A 24,757-nucleotide genomic window follows, 5' to 3' on the forward strand; every position below is an offset into this window, starting at 1 on the left:
TATTAAGAATGCTATTATAAACTGACAGGTAGTTTGCATAAATTTGCATAATTTTCACGGTAATATTATTTTATTGCTATACAATTTCGTGTAATGATTATTAATATGTTAATGTTCCGTCAGTTATTTTCTCTTATGCCTATATCTTTGGAGTGGATTTGATTCAATTTTGATGATGATGATGATGATTATTCCAGGGTTATAATGTTATATCCCTTTTAAGGTCTCTGTAATGAAATTTTAGGCCTATAAGCCTCGCTATGACCCCAAAAACTAGCAACCTTCCTTCCTTCTTTCTTAAGGTAATTATGTAAGCTGTGGCCACGAAGGGTTCACCCCCTTACATCACGCAATTTATAACTTCGTTGTAGAAAACGCGTAAAAGCAACTTAGCTAGCACCAATCGATATACACATTTAACTTTATTTAAAGTCTCCGAACACCTATTGCGACTGTCTTCTTTGAGTTCGAACAAATTGATGAACATTAACGTCAGTTTCATCTCTGAGGTTAATTTTTTGCATACTTTATGTCGCTGACTTTCACAATTGAACTGTAAAAATCGATTTTATTCAATTTAAGTCTACTCTAAAGGTTTCAAGTATCGTCTTCTAGTGTGTACAAAAACTCAGCCCACTGAGTTTCTCGCCGGATCTTCTCAGTGGGTCGCGTTTCCGATCCGGTGGTACATTTTGCGAAACACTGCTCTTGTTAGGACCAGTGTTAGCAACACTCCCGGTTTGAGCCCCAAGAGCTCACCTACACGTCAAGGAGAAGTTGAAATAGACTCTCAAGGCTATCAGCATAGGTAGGGAAAACATCTCTGAGGTTAATTTTTAGCATACTTTATGTCATTCACTTTCAAAATTGAACTGTAAAAATCAGCTATATTAAATTTAAGTCTACTCTAAAGGTTTCGAGAATAGTCTAGTCGGTACAAAAAGTCGATGTATGCGATAAAACGTGCGGTAAGGGCCGTATTATACAGGTATATTTTTCGAGCGGTAAGGGAGACGCTGGGACTGGCCGGCGGGTGGCTGGTGGCCGATAGCCGCGGCCGGTTCTCTGCCCGAGTCCGTGGTGGCTTTAGTCTGCTGTAGTTCTGTAGTACCGCACGGGCGTAGTCACACGGCGGACGCATGCCGCGGTCCCGCGCGTTCACTTCCAATAAAACATTTTGAGTGTCTGTAGACTTCGTGCAGTGTACTTTGGGGTTCACTCGGAAGGGGTGAGGGGGAGTCTGGAGAAAGTGCGAGGCGAGCGCCCTCTATTACATAACATTTGATAACTGGATCTATCGTTTTTGTTGCGTGATAACAGTGAGTACGAGCTTTTGTTATTTATCGAACTTTTTCATGTAAGAGCTTTTCAATTAGTTTATTTTTGCTGAAGTAAAATCTGCTCTATTTTACATTAAACATTTTTTTAACTCATTTTATCGATTTATTTATTTTGTAAAAATATACATTTCTTTTTTTCAAATTTAATTTCATTCAAATTTAATCTTCTCATTATCATTCCAGTTAGCTTACGGCGTATTTTTCTTTCGTCCAAGTGTATTGTGTCATTAAGTTATCTAAAGTTATATCTGAAGGTCGCATTGCGCATGCCTTATCTATTACTATATCCTTATCATGTAAACAAAAGCTTTGTAGATGATGAAATACCGATAAAGGAATTCTTACAAAGAATGCTTAGAGAATTTCTTATTTTTTTAAGTCCGTGTATCGTGTTTTTAATTCGTTGTACTTTTATGTTTTTTTCCTTGTACATTGCTAACGTAATTTTAATAAGAACTTCACGTCCCTCACTATAAATGCTATATCATTTTTATTAAATATGGGCATAATTAGTTATTTTCTAAAATGATCTTGAAGCTTTTATCAGACTTTCTGTTTGAAATTCTACAATAAAATGGGATCAAATACAGAATGACGCGCAAGATATTCAACCAAGTCAATTGCCAAGAGTAGTCGAGATCGTGCCGGACACTCTCCTTATCTTAGCTATAATCTCTGCTTACTTCCAACTATCGGACACAGAGAAGTACTTAGTACATTTAGTATTTGCTCGAGTTTCGGCGGGTGGTTAATGTGACCTAAAATATCCTCGTTTTTTTTTTAATTAATTAATTTCTTCTGCAGCTATTGACAGGCCGTATTATTAGCCTGCATGTATATGTATCGTCTTGCCTATTACTGTTGCAAAGCAGTCATGTGGTCCGTGAATAAGCGCATGACATCCGTCTTACAATACAATTAATTTTTCTTCATGTCTCAAAGTGTTGGCTTTGATTTTGTGTTCTGTTTAGGTTCCATTAACCCTAATACTAGATAAAACATTAGCTCATTCACCGATCTACGTATAAAATATCGTAAATTTCTTAACACGATTTAACTGTACTGAACAGAGTTCTTGCTTTAGAGTTAACGTCCGCAACCGCGTTAGCATCGTTTTACAAACAATCTTAATTTTGTTACCATCTTCTTTAATTAGAATATTTTGATTTGCGTATCAGTAGCTAGAACTTTGAAAGAAAAAGTAATTCAGATATTTTATAATCAACGGTTTCAAGCTAAGATATTATCCTATGTTATGTTACGAACAAATATCAAACCCTAATGACATATTTAAGTCAGACCCAGAGGTATAGACGACATTACTCACCACAATACCAACGAGGTCATCAAAAATACAAGTAGAATTGGAATAAAACAACTACATTTTCATATTCAATTCTTCTGCCATAAACTGAAAATTACTGTACATTGCGAAAAGAAATATACTAAACTGGGCATGACTCACGATTTCATTGGCATTCTAATATGTAATTTATAATCTAACTTATATGTACATATATTTACATATATAACATCTAATTTAATCGAATGTAATTTTTGCTTTTTCGCAAATTCTGTTGCCTGAAATTTTCCTTTACAAAAGAACAAGTCAAAAATTAACATTTCTAATCGGATTCGTATTTCTATTTTTAAAGATAAATTTTTGTAGCTCAAATGCTTCTATCCCAAGATTAAGCATATTTTTTTAATCAGATCGATCCTAACTTTATTTTAATCATTTAATTTTGTCGAATAGCTTATAGTTTATCCGACATCTAAAACTGTAGCTGACATCTTTCTTTCGTCATTTAACTTGTAAATTTTAAGCCCGTATTATATGCATTAATCTATATTAATATTATAAAGAGGAAATATTTGTTGGTTTGTTTGTATTGAATAGGCTCCGAAGCCACTGAACCGATTTGAAAAATTCTTTCACTGTTTGGAAGCTACACTATTCCCGAGTTATAATATTATTTTGAAAAAAAAATAGGGATTCTTACTAAAACTTCAATAATGTAACCCAAGGTGTAAAAAAATTACATAAAATATTCTTTACATCGCGTGCCCTGCGAAAACTATTGATGATAGAATAAAATAATGTAGTACGAATTTGTAGAACACGTCATTATTATATTTACAAAAAGTGTCGCGCAACAAGTGTTATTTTATTTAAAAAAATAAACCAACGTCAAACATCGTTAAAATTTTTGTTAAATACCCGAGCGGAGCCGGAGCGGGCCGCTAGTGTTTTAATACAGAGATGAAGTGGTACGACATAGAAAATAATAAAAATTTTCCGTAATAAGATTTAATAGCTAATAATACACCCTTCCTGTTAAAGCATTCTGCATAAGATTAAGCCGGCCTTGTGAAGATACTAGTTTGTTCCCAGTTCCCGTTTCATCTTGATTGTAATCTGTTCACCTCGGTCCTTGTTATCGATCGTTTATACGGGCTTTACCAAAATAGTTAAAGTTTAGCTTTGGCCATTTAAGCTGCTTTCAGACTACGCTATAATATAACAGCATATCGTCGTTTTCAAACCAAACAAATCTGCTATGTGCTGTTATAATGTATCTGGTATAATTTATTTTATTTGATAAATTTATTTTTTTACTGGTGGTAGGACCTCTTGTGAGCCCGCGCGGGTGAGTACCACCACCCTGCCTATTTCTGCCGTGAAGCAGTAATGCGTTTCGGTTTGAAGGGTGGGGCAGCCGTTGTAACTATACTTGAGACCTTAGAACTTGTATCTCAAGGTGGGTGGCGGATTTACGTTGTGGATGTCTATGGGCTCCAGTAACCGCTTAACACCAGGTGGGCTGTGAGCTCGTCCACCCATCTAAGCAATAAAAATAAAAAAAAATTATTTCTTATCTATGTATCTTTGTATGTATCTATGTATTTGTGTAGGCAATGTAATTTATAACATAGTGTTCATTTACTCATATCTACTGTAATTCTTTAAATTATCGCCATGTATATTATTTTCATCACAGCTACGCACTTCTTGAATCTTTCACTTCATCAATGGGGGTTAACTGGAGAATGCCTGCATGGCGTTAAGTTCGCCTTTGTACACTATTTTGTGCAATAAAAAAAATTTCATTCATTCGTTCATTATGTGCACTTTTTGAGATTTTTACTTTTTGACCTTTTCGTATAGTTCACAGCCCTATTTAACGTATAAAAAAAGCTGTTATGTGTCTATATATTTATCGATAGCTTTCATTTGATATATTTCTTAAAAATTAAACCTTCATATAAAATTTTATACGAAAATCTTTTTACTTGTTAATTAAAAAATAGAGTTTTTGCACATAGCAGATTTTGGTTTGACAGCGACGATATAGTATACAGCTCATAGCACAACAATATCGCGCAACATACATTGTTAAGGACACGTTCACACTGTACTGTACTCTATATTATTGGCTTAATATACGGCTTACTTACTATGCTATACTATATGGCACTATAGTATAGCGTAGTTTGAAAGCAGCTTTAATATTGTAAATTATATTTAAACAGTTTGTCTTCTTTTTTTTACTCTTGATAAAATAATGAATATAACAAGCAGGCATCACCTTCGGCTGAAAAACGTCTAGAGCTATACTTTTCGCATAGCAGTTTTGCGGATAGCTTGACGGTGCAAAAAGAAAGAAATTACGTACTATGAAAAAAATACAAAATAATTTGATTATAAACCATAAAGAAGAAGAATATATAGATAATGTATTTGAGTAATGTATTTTTTCGGTTTACCCGAATTTTAGACACAATTAAAACTCCTATAATGGCTCATACAGAAGTAGACAATAGTTGGCACAATTTTCTTACGTCGACGAATACCAACTTAGTCGTTTGTGACCAACGACAGCTGTAAAGTAATAAAGGCGTTTCTAATATACATTATTATACATAGCATATAAAAAGTTTAAAAACTGTAATCGCCCGATTAAGTCGTAAAATTAGTTTTAAAAACTAAAATTACAATTCTAATGGCTCATTTGTAATTGATGTAAACATTTCGTAAGTAGGTATGTAGTTTAATCAGACGTTACAAATATTGAATTTACTCGTGTACCAATTCAATGTCTGAAACATTAATATTAACTAAACAAATATTTTGTAGTTTATTCTCATATTTATTGTATAATTTTCGTGAATTTTATTCGCTAATGTCAATGTATGTTATCTGTAGACAGTCCACCACAAATCTGTCTTTGATGTTAAGCTGTTTTTTAAGCTTAAAGATGAGTCTTCAAATAATTGAAGCCCTAAATAATTAAGCCCTATCGGTTTTACTTAAGTTAAAAACCACTTTGTTACAAAATCTTTCTATATTATTAACTGAGTTCAAGCAAGAAGGTGGCTCTCAATTCAACCGTATTTTTCACGTGTGGTTTTTCAAGTTTCTGGAAACACCTCAGAACTTTTTTCTAGGTCAACCGATTTTGATGAATATTTTTGTTTGAAAGCTGGTGCTTCTCATGTGGTGGGCCCATTCTAATTTTATCAACATTCGACCAGTAGTTTATGAATTAATCTTAACAAAATATATATAATTGACTTCGACTAAATTGAAGACGTTCTCACTTCGATTTGACGAAGTTGGTATTATTTCATTAAAAATTTGTGTAATTATTTTTGGAACGAAGTTCCTTATGGGACGATGCAGAGGGGTACCCTATCCGGGAAAAAACGTCCGTAACGTAAGATTAACAATGCACACAGTATACGACTTAATTTTGTAATAACGTACAAATTAGTAATGCACACAGTGTACGACTTAACTTTGTAATAACGTACAAAAAATAACATATTTTTTTATCATTCATTGACCACGATCTCAGAGCGTTCGTTTGCGCAATACAATTGTGAATGAAGTGTACCACAATAAGCTCGCACGTTACCGAATGACCGTGGGTTGTTGCGAAACCTCCAGTTTTATTTTCTTTATACCTCGACGAGAACTTAAAATTAATATTCTAATAATAAGGAGCTTCGTTCCTATCCGGTGTCCCATGACACCACACATCTTTTTTTATTTGTTAACTAGGTTCACACAACTAGATAAAATCTACACGCATTAGTATTTAACTTAAATAGAAATTGATACATTATTCAGATTTAGAATCAATTAAATGAAACGTGATATTTAAGCGTCGTACAAACGAATATAAAACGATACTAATAACTAAATTCTAAACAATACGTAGCATTATTTCAGTAAGCGACAACTGTAACTCGTTAAGGAAACGCAACGGGTCTCTAGAGCAGTCGCGGCACTAATGGTGTGTCGTGCTGCCAATTTGAAAGCCTAAACCCTATCAAAGCGTATCCGCTTCGGACGCATCTATGTGCATTCGTAAATGTAAACGACATTTTGTTTGTTTGTGAACGACGCTTGGGCTGTATTGCTTTATTTTTTTCGAATTTCATTTCTTATATTTGGTGGTGGTAAGTGAAAATGCTTCGGAATTTTATGTTTTCAAAGTGTTTAGTTTCGATATTCGTGTCGATAAGCAAAAGAGCTTACGTCCCACGTAATGAGTTGCTCGCTCCGGGCATTTCGATATTGCATTAATTGTTACGTCATAATACATGTTGTAAAAATAAATATTTAAAAAAATGTAATGTTTAAAAAAAAAAGACATGTCCGCTGAGTTTCTTGCCAGTTCTTCTCAGGACGGCGGCTAGTTTTTGTGAATTGGCGGTAGTTCTTTTTGACGTTCAACAATTGTGTACTTTCATTTATGTTGAATAATTTTAGGTAAGTGGTGATAGGAGTTAATAGGCATCGTCATGACAATGCTGTCGTCTATCTTAAACCAAAATCTTAAAACGCATGACTGATTCGCGACGGCATAGGGCAGAATGATTTTGTCAACACACGCGAGTTGAAAAGAAACATATGACAGAATTACATTAATTTGAGGTTTTTGATTTAGTGTTTGCAAATTTATATGGAAGCTACGGAACGCATAGGGAAAACAGGTGCTTGAAATTATTTTTCATAGTACTAAGCTTCTTTTTAATGATCTTAACTAAACCATCTCCAAACTACATAATACAAACTACATAAACATTGACGTTCGTTCAATAATATTGTTTATCAATATTTTTCTCGTCTTTTCTATTTGATCCTTTCACTATTATAGAATTTAGACTTGTTGGCTGCTAATGCATGGTCGCAGATAATGTTATTGTTTACATACAAAGCAATGAATAAAAAATATCCACGAACTGTTAATAGTCAGTTGTTCAAACATGAAAAAATCAAACAAACCATTGAATGAAATGAGAAATGCGTTTTACAAGAGAATTTTATTAGTTACACAAAAAAAAAAATTTTTTACAGCAACTGTAGACAAAAAGTCGGTGTGATTTTGCAAGAAATAGCGCAGGGTTAAATAATCACATCATAAATACCTATACAGCGGTCTCACTATGCGTTTATTTAATTGTTTCATGTGATTTACAGTGGTTTGTTAGGGTAAAAACGATACAATATAACAAAAAAATATTAAAGAATTATTTAATTCATTTATTACTTATTAAATATTATTATGAGAAACAATGAAATATATTGGTATATATTTAGCTATGTGCTTTTAAATTTACTTCATAAATACTAATTGCACTAAGGAACGTACAAAAGCAATTTTCTAAATTAGAAAATTTACATCAGGGAACCGTGTATAAGGTTTAATTGTGTCGTAACTTACACGGACCGACTTCGAACTACTGGCATAAACAATGCAACAAAACCCTTAGGCTGCAAGTTATGGAATACTTAAAACATCTATGAAAGCATGTATCTTATTAGCTAAGGTAAGGCTTATCTAATATGTATTTAAGGTTAAGGTTAAATAATATAAACTAAAGAGGACCCGAGGATCAACTTTGTTTAGCCTTAAGGAATTTTAATTAACATCTAAACAAAGTATTGGTTTATGTTTGTTTGTACACTAAAAATGGCTTTGGTGTAGCCATTTTGGATTAAATTGACCGGGAACTCATTTAGCTATCTACGGAAGAATAATAATAATAAGAAAATCCAAGCTGTTTGCTACTAGGTAGAAATAGGTAGAATGTTTACACGCACCCGTATGAGGAGTAATTAACTTTTGACTTTAAAATTTAAGTTCAAATTAGTTTTGATTATTAAAAGAGTTTTGTCGAAATGAGTTTTGACTATTATTGACACGACCTTCCTTTGAACGCCGACCTTGGGAAATTACAATGCAATTGTTATGAAATTCGGTTAATACAATGTTTACACAATTGGTTAAAAAAAATACTAAAATTATTAATGTGGCAGTGCAACATTTTAATTTCAATTTAATTGTCTTAATAATGTGGCATGTTGATTCAACCATCATTGTTCAATAGTTGTGACGGTACACGGTTTGATATCGAAAAGTTTCGATCAACACCTTAAGAAACTTTCGTTATTGGGTTAGGGGCCTGCTTTAGAACGCAGCTATCCTCGATACTGCACATATTGTGAGGAGGTTTCTCATCCTGGAGTCCTAACCACTGGTGGTTTGTGTCGTAAACATCGCCATCAGAGGTAATCTATTTATATAATATAGTGTTTTTAAAAAATAGTATGTTTAATATCTCTAAAAAAATAGTGTATAATATTAATAAGATTTTTAAAAAAGATGTGTCTAGTCGTGGGACACCGGATAGGAACGAAAATTTTAAGTTCTATTCGAGGTATAAATAATGTAAAACTGGAGGTTTCGCAACAACTCACGGTCATTCGGTAACGTGCGGGCTTATTGTGGTACACTTCATTCATGGCTGTTTGCATAAGGGTTAGTGTATTGCGCAAACGAACGCACTGAGATCGTGGTCAATGAATGATAAAAAAATATGTTATTTTTTGTACGTAATTACAAAGTTAAGTCGTACACTGTGCGCATTACTAATTTGTACGTTATTACAAAGCTAAGTCGTACACTGTGTGCATTACTAATAAAAATCTTACGTTACGGACGTTTTTATATACATTAAAAAAAGAATGTTTAAATATTGTAGGCAATACAGGAGGGCCATCAGTTCATACTCGCTCGCTTACCAGTGATTGGATCAGACATATTTTATCATCAAGAGTCCAGTCCCACGCTCCGTAAATCCAACCAAAGATCTATTAAGCGATTGGCTCAATCAGAGCACTTCATATTCGATTGGTAACGTAGCAGATTCACATAAATTGTTGAAACGATAACGCCGGGTGGCATTCACCTCATCTATCTTTCGAGGCGGTCGCGTAGATTAGTTAGTGCCAACGCGCCGTTGGTATACCTGAGATTCGAGCCGAAATCAACGATGACGCTTAATAGATGATACTGCGAAGAAGAACGATCACAATAAAAATACTTAATCTATTTAGGTGTTATAAAATAAAAAGTCGTATTATATATAGTACTCGCCATTACTCGCCAGCTTCGCTGGGCATTTAAAATTAACATTATTATGCATTGTCATTATTATTAGGGAGTCCAACACACATAAATATTAGCCTATCCATTAAGTACATGTATTTTCAAGTCAATCGGATGCATGGTTCAGTAGTTATAGCGGAACATCCCTAAAAACCACTGTAGATTTATATATTAGTATAGATATTAGTAATAAATTCGCAGTTAAGACATTGTGTTCATAAAAAAGGCAAGGAAATTGTCCTGGCACTGTAACGTGCTCGTAAGATATTGGGATCACTAAAAATATTTATGCGTTTTGACAGCTAATGTTTTTCAATATGAGTTATAGCAATATCGATTAAAGTTAACTTTATTGAAACATTGTAAGAAATAATTTTAATAAATCAATCGATCTATATCAAGCTCGACAGTAAATAACTCTCAGTTCCGAAAAAGGAACGATAAGTATTGACGTGTCGCTAGCAAACTTATCCTCCTCCTCGAGTCGTGCTCCTCATGTCTGAGGGTCGTGACCACCATCACCCATGAGCTTCAATCTTAGGATCTTTTTCCACTTTCCCCTGTCCACGGCGTCATGCAGCGCGCTGTACACTGTACTGTCCAAAGCGGTGCGGATCTGATCGGACCAACGAGTATGGCTGCGGCCTCTAGATCTGTTGCCTTCAACTTTTCCTGTGATCATAAGTTTTTCCAGGTTATCGCCGTCTTTCCTCGCAATGTGACCAAAATATTCGAGGATCCGCTTCAGACATACAAACTTATAACTCGAGGAAAAATAACCTTACAGTTAGAATAAAGAAAGAAGGTGATTTTTTTAATTTCTTGGTAAAAAAACCAAATAATTAAATTCAAACGTCAAAATACTAAATTCCATAGCTTAATTTAAAGCATTGAACAGCTTTCCGTGGATATTCAAATCATTCTTAAAATAGATATGTAAATAAATACTTGTGTACAGTACCTAAAGTTAATATTAGCATAACACGTTTTTCTTGCTCCAGTTTTTTTTAAAGTACGAACAACGTGGTTTGACATAATAAAGATTAATACTTCGATTGTGGTCAGTTCTTTTGCTCCAATTTTTTTAGTGTTATTATTATTAGCCATTAAGACGTGGCGTTTTAGGGATGCCGAGGTAGTTTAATTTTCAAGAGAATATTTTCATACATTTGTTATTATTTATTTGTCATGTCTAAGTGTTATAATAAAAATAGTACATATTTCCTTCCTCGCGAGTGGTATACACAGTAAAATTATTTATACATTATCAAAGTTTTAATAATTAATGAAAGGGAGATTTGGCCCTAAAATAGTTTTAATTATGATACTCTAAAAGCAGGAAACATTATTGTTGATTTTTTTTACTTTAGCTTGTGCCATGAATTGATTAAATCATCATTTACCCCGTCCGCGTGTTATTAGATAACCCCGAAGGCAATCAATATTTAGGTAGGGACAAAAAAACATTTAAGAATTTGGGTTTAATTGGAGTTCGCATAGTAAGGTAAGCTTGATAAAAGGAAGGGCTTATGTGAAATAAAGGATTTTGTAATAGTAAAAAAATAATTAAATAGCAAAATTTACCTGCGGTCAAAGCAATCCAGATTTAGGTCGGCCGTTGCTAGTCTACATGCTTTCCATTATTCATGTCCAATTGTTTCGGTGACGGAAAATCGTTAGTCCCCGGTGACTCATTAAAGAAATTCGAGTGGCTTTTAATACCACCGATTTCGAGATTTCGCTCACCGATAACAAGTTTTATCAGCAGTACCTAAGTAATAAGAGAACAATTATTTTCAAGGAGGAAATTTGTCGGATTCGTTATTTCGTTGAGCACATTTTTTATTAGTGTCCATTTCTTATTCCGAATTAAGTTTTATTTTATTTTATTCAATTATTATTTATTATGTTATAATTAAATTTATTGAAATAATAATGTCATTTTAACAATGATCCCTTCTAGTCGGAACGCCAAGCAGCTAGACCCTTATACAAGGTCATCATAATTGCTATTGTAAGATTCACTATTCTATACGAAATAAAACGACCTATTATTTATCGACAAAGTGAAATCAGTTCAGTTTTTCTATCATTATATAAAAAAAAACAATACCATTGAAACACCTCGGTCATTGAATTATTGACTTTTCCATTGAAATGTCCAATGTTAGCGGGTCACGTGTCAATAAGGTTGTCCTTGGGTTACTATGCTTTTGAAATGGATTGTTGCATTTGTATATTAACATATCGATTACGTGCGACCATTTAAGTGTTTGTTGAAATACTGCGAATGAAAACGCTGCAAATGGTGTTCGTGTCATGGTGTTTCTTATACAATAGTTTTTGTTGTTCATGTGACCACTGTAACATTTTCTCTTAAAATATTATAACAACATGAAAAAATGCAACGCAATCAAACAAAGGTGAATCTGCTAAAACGACCAGTACTAAGCCATAAGTACGATGGACGCATGAGCTCACGTATTGTTATTAGTCATTGGAGCTCACAGACTTTACAAACGTGACATCCCTCTTGAGGAATGTCTACGAATCCTCAATTTTAAAATTCATCACCCACCGATTCTCGCATACTTATCCAGCGTACGATATCAACCCTGCCCAATAATCGTAGGGAGCCCACGCCCGGAAAGAGGAGTTCGCCCTAAGGTCCGCACGACACCCCCTTTCTTCTATGATTCAAACGAGAACGCACGACAGCTTCGCGGCCATAATATGCAGAATGACGTTACCTATTCGAGGTAGCTCAGAATTCAGTGCAATCCAGAAAACAAATATTCATTTTGGGTTTTTGGTAGAATCAATTACACTTTCGGCTTCAAGAATTGTTCCCTTAAGCCTTGTTCGGATTAGGCGAGTATTTTAGTCGAGTATCGAGTAATTTAGTGGTTAAACTACTCGCTACTCGCCCGAGAAAATAGAACAAAATGGATTGACTTTACTAAATTATTTACTAACCTACTCGACTAAATTTTTGGTGCTCAGACACATTTAGCTACTAAATTACTCGGTACTCGACTAAAATACTCGCCTAGTCCGAACAAGGCTTTACAGCCTGAATGTATTTAAAGTATTATTTGTTCACGGAAACCAAATCTAGAACCAATTTCAAATCTGAAATGAAAAATACGCAAAAAAAGGTGAACAATAAATAAACAGAATGTAAGAGCTGTTAAAGTTTCAATTTGCGAATGTTATGTCACATCGACGGTGGTTTTCAGCAGGGTTTTCACCCGAAACTACTATGAGTAAATTGTCAATGGGATGTGTCACGCGATCTTGAACTTTATCGTAAAGTCGTCACGTCTGAAATCACGAACGCGAAACTTGAATTAAATTGGTCAACTTGAATATGTATATTTCATCGATTTAAATAAGCGCAATGACAAATTTTTATTAGATGTGATGGCTAATTAGTTAATTTTTGGTGCTTATGTGGTCCTAGTCTTGAATTTTTTAAATAATTCATTACGATTCCTTATTCATTCTGGAAGACATTTTAAGATTAAGTGTTCGACCTTATAGCTCAAGGTGAGTGAGAAAAATTTCATTATGAAATTTAGGGTCCAATCTATCAATGAAAAGACACAGTTTCAAGTACTTAAAAATATATCTACAATACTACCCCTTAAGAAAGATATGACAATTTAATTTAATTTAAATGTAAAGAAGCAATGCTTCTTATTAATATTCGAATTATACAATGTCCATTATTCGTCAACGCGATATTTATGTATGACGTCATTATTTGAATTATTCATCGGGGTGATTTTAGTTAATTCAAAAGAATTGATGACAAATTCCTAATTTACCTATGTTGTTTGTTATTGTTTTCATCGTATTCTCGTCTACACGCAGTAGTTCAGTAGAAAATGGGGTTATCGGTGCTGTAATCTAGAACTTTTTAAGTGGTCGTGTTTTTTTTTCAAATAAATACTCCTGGAAAACGTAACCTAATTTAATGTTTCTTGTTTTCTATTCTATGTTTTTAAAACAGTACAATGAATAGCCAAACTAGCAATTACTCTGTAAATAAAAAGCGCGGTCCGGAAATTTCTAATTATCGTTTTAATCTCCAAAATATGACACATTTTATTTCACTAGGCACACGGGGCATAGCTGGTAAACATAATAAATAAACGTTCTTAAACAGTTCGATGATATCAAACAAAGATCACCATAAAAATCCAAGAATCGTGAGAAAAAAGGATCCATTAAAAGTTCGAGCACATTGAATTCGATCGAAAAAATTCCGATGAATCGATCGGCGTCCTCAGATATCTTCATCAAAATGCGCAGCGCATGTGTGTACGTTTGGCTAGGCGTGACTTTTGAAATCTTGTGGTTTTACTTACGTATTGATAAAGTGAAATGTCGTTTCATTTAAATCGAAAACGTTTTTTTTGGAACGAAGTTCCTTATGGGACGATGCGGAGGGGTACCCTAACGGGCAAAAACGTCCGTAACGTAAGATTTTTTTAATTTATGTATAGTCTTAGTATGATGGCTATACAGTGTCTACGTGATGACGGTTATTATAATTATAAATCATAATAAATCATTGTGAATAAAATAAAGTTGTAAAGTCGTTTTTTATTTATTTTTATCAATAAATAAATCATGATAAAAAATGGATACCCGAGTAATTATTTTCTTTATACCTCGAATAGAACTTAAAATTAATGTTTTTATAATAAGGAACATTCCTATCCGGTGTCCCACGACACCACGAATTTTTCATTTATTTATTTATTACTTTTTTAGATGTTTACAGAATCTGTAATGACAAATCTGTGGTAGAATCTGCTCTCTCTATGTCCCTTTAATCGGTCCCTCATTGCTGTGGATCGTGACTCCGATTGATTCCGTCAACCAGCTGTCACCATCGATCCCGTTCTGTAGCTTGGTGGAGTGCCTCGCTGACAGGTATTTTTAGTTCCTCCGCTATTTAGTCCGACCATCGTTTGGGACCTCTACCCCTAGGCCTTTTTCCCTTGATTTTACCGTCTCTGCACTGTATAGAGCAACGGAGAATCTGTTAAGCGTTGCTCTTTCTTTCAGGTTGAACCCGTAACTTAACCTACCCATCCGCGTGAAGCTAGAATAGCCCCTTAGGCTACCAGTGAATAGGTAGGGATAAAAAAAAAGTTAATCTTTATGATTACACATTGACATTGCTCGTTTCTATAGACGACGGTGACAACTCACTATCAGAGGCTGGACGCTTGTCTACCATGCTTGGCCTAATATTTTAAATGGTGATCTTTAGATCTTTGATTTAGAACACACATTCAATCTAGTTATACACAGGCATCAATATAATATTGTGTTAATTAAAACAAAATTCTTGAAGTATGTCTAACCAAAACATTAAATCCCACCAAATAAGTACGTACAAAATCATTTTTCTCGACAATTTCATAAGCATTAACGTATAAATTAATAGCGGTATAAATAATACAGCAGACAGTCTGAACATATTTCACTCGGGCGACCATAAATGGTCGGGTAGAGATTGCGAACAAGCCCAAGAGTATGCGGATGCATTTCATATTTTTGTGTTCGATAAAAAAATCAAACGCCGGTTTTATATTACGTATATCGTACGTGAGTAGCGTTCAAAGCCCGGGAAATCTCAGCGAATATTGACGGGAGTAGCGTTTAGGTAATATGTAAAGAATTTGTGTATGCATATGTATGTATGTGTATGTGTATTTATATATATAATTCAATTGATTGATACACCGCGAGGAATCAGTTTCCAAACCATTTCTTTTCCACCTGATGGTTGTCTGGAAGAGTTTGCTCTTAGCAATAAGACCGCTTTTGTATTGTTTGTATTGTTTGTTTTGTATTTGTATTGTACTTTTTTTTGGTGTACAGTAAAGAATATTCTCTGTCTCTCTCTCTCTCTCTCTCTCTCTCTCTCTCTCTCTCTCTCTGTACTAAAGAACTTTATAAAATAAAATACGATTGATTGCGGAGACGCTGTAGGCTCTTGTTCGTTTTATGGAAATGCGATTGTTGTCGATTATTATATAAATTTTGTTTTTATTTTACATGTTATATTTAACATAATGTTCAGACAAATTCGTTTTGCTTTTAGAAGACATATTACTTTACGAATGTTATTTATTTCAAACATAATGAGCAATAACAATTTGATTAAGCGTACATTTATAATACTTGTTTTGAGTGTCAGACATAAATTAAACAGGCTAATTTTGTTCACACTCTGCTTTATTCTGCCAATTGTACATTGATGCGTTTTGTTCTTGATTTATTCAAAATTGCTTTGGACTTCTTATACTAATTTTTACCGCGATGTAATTTTGTTGGCCTGTGACATCTATTGACGACATTTGTCAACTGTTGGATTTGTAACTTAACAATATTTTAATGGTTTGCAATATAAACCTCATATTTAATAATAATTCTTAATATGTACAGGACTCTATATAATCATATAAATAATCATAAACCTTACACTCTATATAATCATATTAATATAAATAATCATAAACCTTACACATGTATATGTCGAAGTGACTATATTATCATGCTCTCAGCCTCAATTGCTTAAGGGGCTCAACGCAGGAATTCTGGCGAGAAAGCAATGTTGGTGATATTTGAAGTTTTATAAATGATCACGACGTAGAATACAGTCTTCAGACTAATTACGAACAACTCAGTAATAGGGGCAGAGCGCTGTCTATTTGTCACATTTCTTTTATTCTACCTTAATTAAATTCCGTATACGTCTACAACGCTTATGTGTCGTTGAATAAATAAACTCATGAATCGACAATACTACATAGTATAAAACAAAGTCGCTTTCTCGGTCCCTATATCCCTATGTATGCTTAAATCTTTAAAACTACGCAACGGATTTTGATGCGGTTTTTTTAATAGATAGAGTGATTGAAGAGGAAGCTTTATATGTATAATAACATCCATTAAATAGTGGAGAAATCAATAATAAATTACAGATTCCGAAGCGAAGCGAGGGCGGGTCGCTAGTATATAATATTCTCCAAACTACACAGTACAGATAGAGTTAAAAAAAAACGTAAGTATATTTCAACTACGGCTCTTTTTGTTTAACTTAAAATACATAATTCTTGACCCCTCACCGTTGAATAATAAATGATTTTAAAGTACATTTTTTATTAAAAATTTATGGTAAATAATTCTCACGAACAATTCCGATTGATTGAGGCGAGTATCGAGTTTACGGCGAAACATTCGTGTTTGCGTTAATCGTGAATCAGTCGTGGGGTCCTGGAGGCGACACTCGATAGCGCCGGCTATACAACAACTGAATTGTGACCACGCTATTGTAAACATGTCAGAACCATCCGAAGCAGTTACTCGCAAAATCAGATAAATACAGTAATGGTGTTGTCTTCATATATGCTTGCGGAATATTCGCCGACTCGCCGGCCGATTATAATTTAATGTATTTTAGGAGTTAAGTTTCCATGTTTGTTTCATGGATTCGATTGAGCTTAGACTTACCTAATCGATTCATTAAATATCATATGGGTTCAAATTTGGTATGCTCTGTATTACAGTAAGGGTCAGTGTTGAGACATGCGATATATCAAACACAATCTAGGAGGTCGCAGTAATAGATCGTGATTGTACGTAGGGTCTTTTGACCTCTTTATCATAGTAAAATTGGTGATAATTATACGAAATTCGTCACTTATCAGGAAATCCTAATTTGGGGCCAGGCTATTGGGTGCGTGTTCTATCCTCATTTATTTATTTAGTGTAAATGCTCTATATTAACAGGTAATACATATTACATGCGGTACCTCGAAGGAATTCATGGTAACCATTTTGGAAATGAATTCACAAGGGTCCAGAATTACTAAATCTATTTTTTGATTACGTTTTACTGGTGGTAGGACCTCTTGTGAGTCCGCACGGGTAGGTACCACCACCCTGCCTATTTCTGCCGTGAAGCAGTAATGCGTTTCGGTTTGAAGGGTGGGGCAGCCGTTGTAACTATACTGAGACCTTAGAACATACACCTTAAGTTGGGTGGCGCATTTACGTTGTAGATGTCTATGAGCTCCAGTAACCACTTAACACCAGGTGAGCTGTGAGCTCGTTCACCCATCTAAAGAATAAAAAATAATCTAGTTATTTAGCAGCAATGGCGACCAATAAATAAGTCTGAAAATATCGGTGTAGTCTCTCGTTCAATACAAGAGCGCGTTAGTCAGTAATACTAAGTTATGGTACATTTAATTTATTCTGTAAGTAGTTTTTATTTAATTTCCATGAACTAATAAACCGTCGTCAGGGTTGAAATAAAACATCTGAACTTATTCACTATGTGTACTCGAAGGTAAGCAATGAAAACGTACTAGCTATAAAGTGCACGCGGCTTTATAACGCTGTCGTGTGTGGTCCCTGGTTGCCACGGTAACGAAGGCACACACCTTAACTGATGGCCACCGCTAATTGTTAGAACTAAGACGGCGCCTGTGTCACCCACCATACGCTTCTAAATGTCACCAAGAAGCCGTTACTTTGATTGTTTATCTGATTTTCCGACCAATTAAAACCGAGTAACGTATTCTAATACTAAGAATCGAGTGAAGGCCGGATTCGCTCGTTTTAAATTATGCTTTTATATTGCTTAGCGACCGTAATGTTCAACTATAACCATTACTGAGATAATTATTGGCATGTTTAAATAATAACATTACGCACATCAATAAATTATTTTGCTATTATTAGTATCGTAATGTTTACATCAAAATTAAAATGTAGACGCTCAATGAAAGTGTAAAATATTACAAAACATAATTGTGTTAGAGAAAATCTCGTAACGAATAGTATCAGATAATAATCTGCGAATCATAAAACGTCTAGTCGATATAACTCACCGTTTCTATTTGAAATGAATGAATTTTGAATTTATTTTAAAAGTTTTCTAAAGAATTGTATAACTTAACAATGAAAAACTGCTTTTCGCTCTTAATGTCAGATTTTTAAAATTTACTGAAAAATTTATTTATTAAAAGTACCCGCACTACCGGCTGTTAACTTTTTGTAATGTTTTTAAAAGGCTTATGATATCAAATCGTCTAAAAGTTAATCAACATAAGAAGTGGAGTGGACGTAATTGCGCATGATATTTTAAGACATAAAAATCAGAACTGAAAAATAGTATTTCACTTTTACTTACACTACACGCAATGGAACTCGAAATTATGAATCAGCTGACGCGTGAGTCATCAGTTGCGTGCCGAGAGCGGAGGTATCTGCCTGGGCTATTTGTTTTACATAACACTGAGTAATTACTATTTTGGCTTCTTTTATTTTACATACTGATTTTATTTTTATTTAATGGTGGTAGGACATCTTATCAGTCCACACGGGCAGGCACCACCACCCCGCCTATATCTGTCGTGAAACAGTAATTTTAATGCGTTTCGGCTGGAAGGGTGAGGCAGCCGTTATAACTATACTTGAGAACTTAAAACTTATATCTCAGGGTGGGTGGCGCATTTACGTTGTAGATGTCTATGGGCTTCAGTTACCACTTAACACCATGTGGGCTGTGAGCTCGTCCACCCATTGAAGCAATAAAAAAAATTATTAAACTGTATATTTAGGAATTTAAAGGGGATGAAAGAATTTAGCAAACATCCACTGTTTTTGTCCTAATAGATAAACCACACGCTGGGGTCGCTGTCTTGAGACTAAGCCACAGTTCAGTCTTGAAGCAGGCTAAATTAATGCGAGTCATTATACCTAACATCGGATCGCGACCAACTATAGCAATAAAAGGATTGTGGGCTTCGGTTACTGCCCAGCTGTGTTGCAGGCTTTCTGAGCTTCGCCTCAGCATGTGGGCAAACTCAAGAGCTTAGAAAGGATGAAAAGATAGGCCCAACGTCTAGATTGTACTTTTAAAAAAATTTCCTTTCTTATCTCCAATACTTGTTTCTAATTGCATTTTTTTTGGTTTCGCCAATCGGAAAGTTAATCAAAACTACATATAATTAAAAAGATTGAAAAATGCTAATCTTGATAATTACTACCGACATTTCTAATACTTTACATATTTAGTTTCGTTTTCGTTAAAGCGTAGGTCCCTAGTTCCTACGCCATATAGTTTTCTTGTAAATCCAATAGTAGAATAGTCGACATTTTAGCTAAATTCGTCATTTAAATTTCTTTAGGAACTATCCAAGAAAAACTGTCGTATTGAAAGAAAATTAAGGTTTTTATAAATTTTCCCGATACTAAACTCAATAAACTAAGTTTTGTGTGCCATTGGAATACATGAAAAGCGCGCTTCGTTTCTGAGTTTTAAGATTAACTTGTAAGGTACAATTTGAAAATTATTCTCATTTTCAGCATTTCTTGATGAATCTCGTTGAATTTCATTAATCTAATACTATTAGTGACCTTCATTACCGAATTACGATCAGTTGAAATTTTAACGAAACATGCGAACATCGAACCGCTTATAAAAGCTCTACTTTATCTATTTAGGTCAGTGTGACTAATTAAAACTTTTGTTTCACACGCAAAATAAGTGGGCCTCCTATATCGGTCAGGTTGGTACGGTATTTTATGTGTTTCACTAAACAAAATTATCGTTTTGCTTTGTATTTTGTTTTCTGTTTCGTTCAGTGTGTCCTGTGATTTAAAAGAGGTGGCAAAATTAATTGTAGATAAGATCATTTTTAATAAAAAATGTTCTACTCTATGCTCTTGATACCTTCGACGTAATCTGCTTTCAATCTCTTGAGTTTTGTCTGTGTCAACTATTTTTCTAACGACTTCTAGTGAAACACGTGATGGTTTCACATAAAAAATGACATAAGGATATATGCCAGCTAACAGACACTCGAACTCAATTTTTTAATGCATGAAAAGTTATAAGCTAGTTTTTTTTGTTGCCTAGATGGGTGGACGAGCTCACAGCCCACCTGGTGTTAAGTGGTTACCGGAGCCCATAGACATCTACAACGTTAATGCCGCCACCCACCCTGAGATATAAGTTTTAAGTTTTTAATATAGTTCTAACGGCTGCCTCACCCTTCAAACTGAAAAGCATTACTGCTTCACGGCCTCACTCGATACACGTATATGGAGTGTCTTATCCTTGAGGCCACAAGGTTTTCGATTTGTAGTTATATTAGGTTAGTGTGTATACAAAACAACATCCATTTTTATCTAATCTTTTATTTATTTATAGTTATAATAAACATTGAAATTTAGCCACGCCATCACTAATGAAAATTTACGATATTTTGATATTGTTGATAATCTTGTGTTCATTCAATTCAACGAAGCCTTAATAGGTTAGTGTTTTAAAAAAAATTTAAATCAATTAGATTGTACTCATGTACCCCACTTATGTAAAGCTTTCCTTCTTTAAGAACGGTTAGCTGGTAGATAACTCAATTGTTGAGTTAAGCTCGCCATTTTTTATATCTTATCGCAATTACTGTATTATATTAACTGTGTGTACAAAATAAAGAATAAAGAAAAGTCGAATTATTTAATACGACATTGAAAACTGGTCACTAATTTACAGATAGACGTCTTAAATGGGTCCTTGTTTTATAAATTAACTAAAATATTTTTAACAAGTTATTAAATACCGGTTTTTCGATCAACAAAATCAATTTAAATCCGCTTTTAAATTCACTTTACGAGTTGTCCTCTGATAATTAATTATGTAAAATTGCTTTAATCATCTAGTTTGCCAGCCCTGACGTTACGTACGTGTTTTATATTAATTGTATACTGTCATGTCAAGTGAAGGCCATAGCCATTAAAATAGCTGTAACAATAGCAATCGATTTGTTATAGACAAATGCCAAAGTTCTATAAAAAATAGAGGTAAAAAAAACAAATTTGTTTACAAAAAGTTTAATAGTTTAAAAAAACAAATGATGATTCTCGAAATCCGAAACGTTTTGTTTTTTAAGAAAACCCGATAAATAATTAGTTTTAAAGGAGCGAAAAAATATAATAGGATAAACAGGAAGTATTTTTTTCAACTCCATACAATAAAATCCGTAAACTATACTGAGATCTTAGAACTCGTATTTCAAGGTGGGTGTTTTTTTTTATTATTGCTTAGATGGGTGGACGAGCTCACAGCCCACCTGATGTTAAGTGGTTTCTGGAGCCCATAGACATCCACAACGTAAATGCGCCACCCACCTCGGGATATAGGTTCTAAGATCTCAGTATAGTTACAACGGCTACCCCACCCTTCGAACCGAAACGCATTACTGCTTCACGGCGGACATAGGCGGGGTGGTGGTCGACCCATCTATGCAATAACTTTTTTTAATACGAACGTTAAATAGCTTAGTAACTTCCATACCATAAAATTCGCAAAACGACTCCTTTTTCAAGTAAATTACAAACAAAATATGTATATATACTTCGTATTTTCATAAGCGCAAATGCTGAATTTAGAAATAATCAAATACATGCACAAACTCTGTAAACTTCGCGACCTTCTACATTATATACACTTATTATTTAACGGGTTCTTACCACGATGTGCATTTTTAATGAATTTCCGATATTTCAGCGATGTTGTAAACGCTATGATCACATGTAGACCGAGAGCTGTGGATATGATGATCTCATTTAAGAACCCTTTAAATAATAGTATGTGTTATTACATGTACACTAGTTTTATGGATTAAAATGTAGGCGGTCTCATTCTCAGCTTTAGATACACAATCTACTTGTAAGAAAAATCAATGTCGTCCATTGCTTTGTTTACTTAAGCGACGGAAAAATCAACGAAAATTCACGCACTCACGCATTTATATCTCTTATTGTGTTAAAATATCTTACCAAAGAGTTGAGGTTATGATATTAATTAATTAAAAAAATAAAATATACTGCTTTTGTTTCTATTCTTCCAAATAATTTACATTCCGGGCCCTGTGGCCTGAATCGTGAAGATTCCTAACTAATCCGTTTCATGAAGCCTTCTGGAATAAGTGACATATTTTGGTAATCGAAATACAAAAACTCATCGTATCTTCTGATTGCCTTTTTTATTATTTTTATTGCCCTGTTAGGCAGACGAGCATACGGCCCACCTGATGGTGAGTGGTTACCGTCGCCCATGGACTTCAGCAATGCCAGGGGCAGAACCAAGCCGCTGCCTACCGCTTAATACTCTCCACAAGCCTCGTTTGAAGAAGGACATGTCATAGCGCTCGGGAAACACCGTGGAGTGGAGCTCATTCCATAGCCGGATAGTACGGGGCAAAAAAAGATCTCTGGAAACGGACTGTGGATGACCGCAGTGGCTCCAGGTAGTATGAGATGACGGTATCATCTCGAACAATTCCTCAGAGCACTATGCCTATAAGAGCAATAGTTATTTATTTTATCCTAAATAATTATCACATTCATCGCATATTGGAATCTATACGTAGTATTTATGAGTCAGTACGAAAGCGTGGGTGTTATTAATTTCCCCCTTACAACAATCGCAGCTGTGGCTACCATGATCGTGTAAATAATAGCTTATTTTCTTCTTATTAAAGCAAATTATATGCAAATTAGTTGTAAGTGGCGGCTTTGAATGTATTCAACCGCTTTAAGTAGAAGTAACAAAACTTGAACTTAATACATCCACTTCTATACTAAAGATTTTGTTTTTACATTAACTCTTTTTGTAGCCTTGACTAACACGAGCCATTAGGAATTCTTAACACCTAAAATTTCTTTGCACAATATATCTTGAATTAATTTACTGTCCAATTTCGTTTTCATAATTCACGTCTGAAGGTCCTCCTTCCTCTTATTTCGTATCGTATTGTTAACCATAAGAAAGTCGACAACTTCAGATAAACACTATCACAAATATATTAATACTATTAAATAACTTGTCTTAGCCTAAAGTATGGTCTTTCTATGAACATTCATTATTTGTACTCTTTTCAATTTAATTTAAGTAGGTAGGCACACTGATTTAGAGAAATTCATAAACATATATAACATTCATATAAAATTCATAAATATTTATAATTTATATTGGATGAACGGCATATTGTTATTTTTTATTAATCTCGCAAGCGTCGTATCTGTTTGTGTAGTTGTCGACCGTGAATAAGACAGTAACAAATTATTAACATCAGATGTGTCTTGTATATTTGACTTTTCAATTTTGTCTAGAATAAGTCAAGGAGCATTGTGTTTTATTTATTATAACTTTCAATATATAACGCGCTGCTTCTTCCATTTTGATAGTAATATGATATGCATGGCCGCCACTGTTTATTCATTCAAGACAATTGAGAGTTTGACATTAAAGTTGGAAATGAGTGGCGGTGTTTATCTTTAGTAACCTCTTAACTTCAGATGAAACTTAGTACACCTGCCCATTTGTATCCAAAGAATGAACTCTGCAAAACTACTATAAATATTTATTAATTTCATTTTTATCATACATTAACAATTATGTATTTACTAATTAACAAGTATGTGATTACTTATAATAAAATTGTTCAATTGAAAATTGTATCCATTTTTTATGATCAAATAAAAATATGTACACATAATTTTATAAATCAATTAAATTACTATATCAGGTTTATCGTATTAATGGAAGTTTTAGTGACAAATTTTTAGATAAGATTAATAGTAATTTAGTAAGTAATCACAATTCGAAGCTGTACGGACCACTTTCATGCTATTTAACTTTACAGGTATGAATAGGGTAAACTATAAAGCTGTATTAGAACGAAGACAGACTTCGCACGTTCCGAAGAAAGAGCATTTCGATTTGCATACTTTTACAATTACACGCCACATTCACCCGTTAGTGTTCTCATCTAGATATCATTCGTTTAAAAGTAAGAATGATTGTACTGTCTTATTTGCCACAAGTAGAATTATACGTCCGGTAACCCAACCTGA

The 24,757-nt window shown here is 34.0% G+C and overlaps 1 protein-coding gene across 2 annotated transcripts in view; it reads left to right on the top strand.

Annotated features, from left to right (window-relative positions):
- Window positions 1-1,088: 1,088 nt before the first annotated feature.
- Cad86C (Cadherin 86C) overlaps window positions 1,089-24,757 on the top strand; it is a 134,960-nt gene continuing 111,291 nt past the window's right edge. Inside the window, exon 1 of one of the 2 annotated variants that reach the window (XM_089731857.1) lies at window positions 1,089-1,319. The gene's annotated coding sequence lies outside the window, so the exon portion shown is untranslated. Of the gene's footprint in view, window positions 1,358-24,757 lie in introns of both variants that reach the window. The other variant, XM_089731858.1, reaches the window with a different exon arrangement.

The sequence above is a fragment of the Bombyx mandarina genome, chromosome 12 (genome assembly GCF_030267445.1).
Source record: "Bombyx mandarina strain Sakado chromosome 12, ASM3026744v2".
Classification (NCBI taxonomy): domain Eukaryota; kingdom Metazoa; phylum Arthropoda; class Insecta; order Lepidoptera; family Bombycidae; genus Bombyx; species Bombyx mandarina.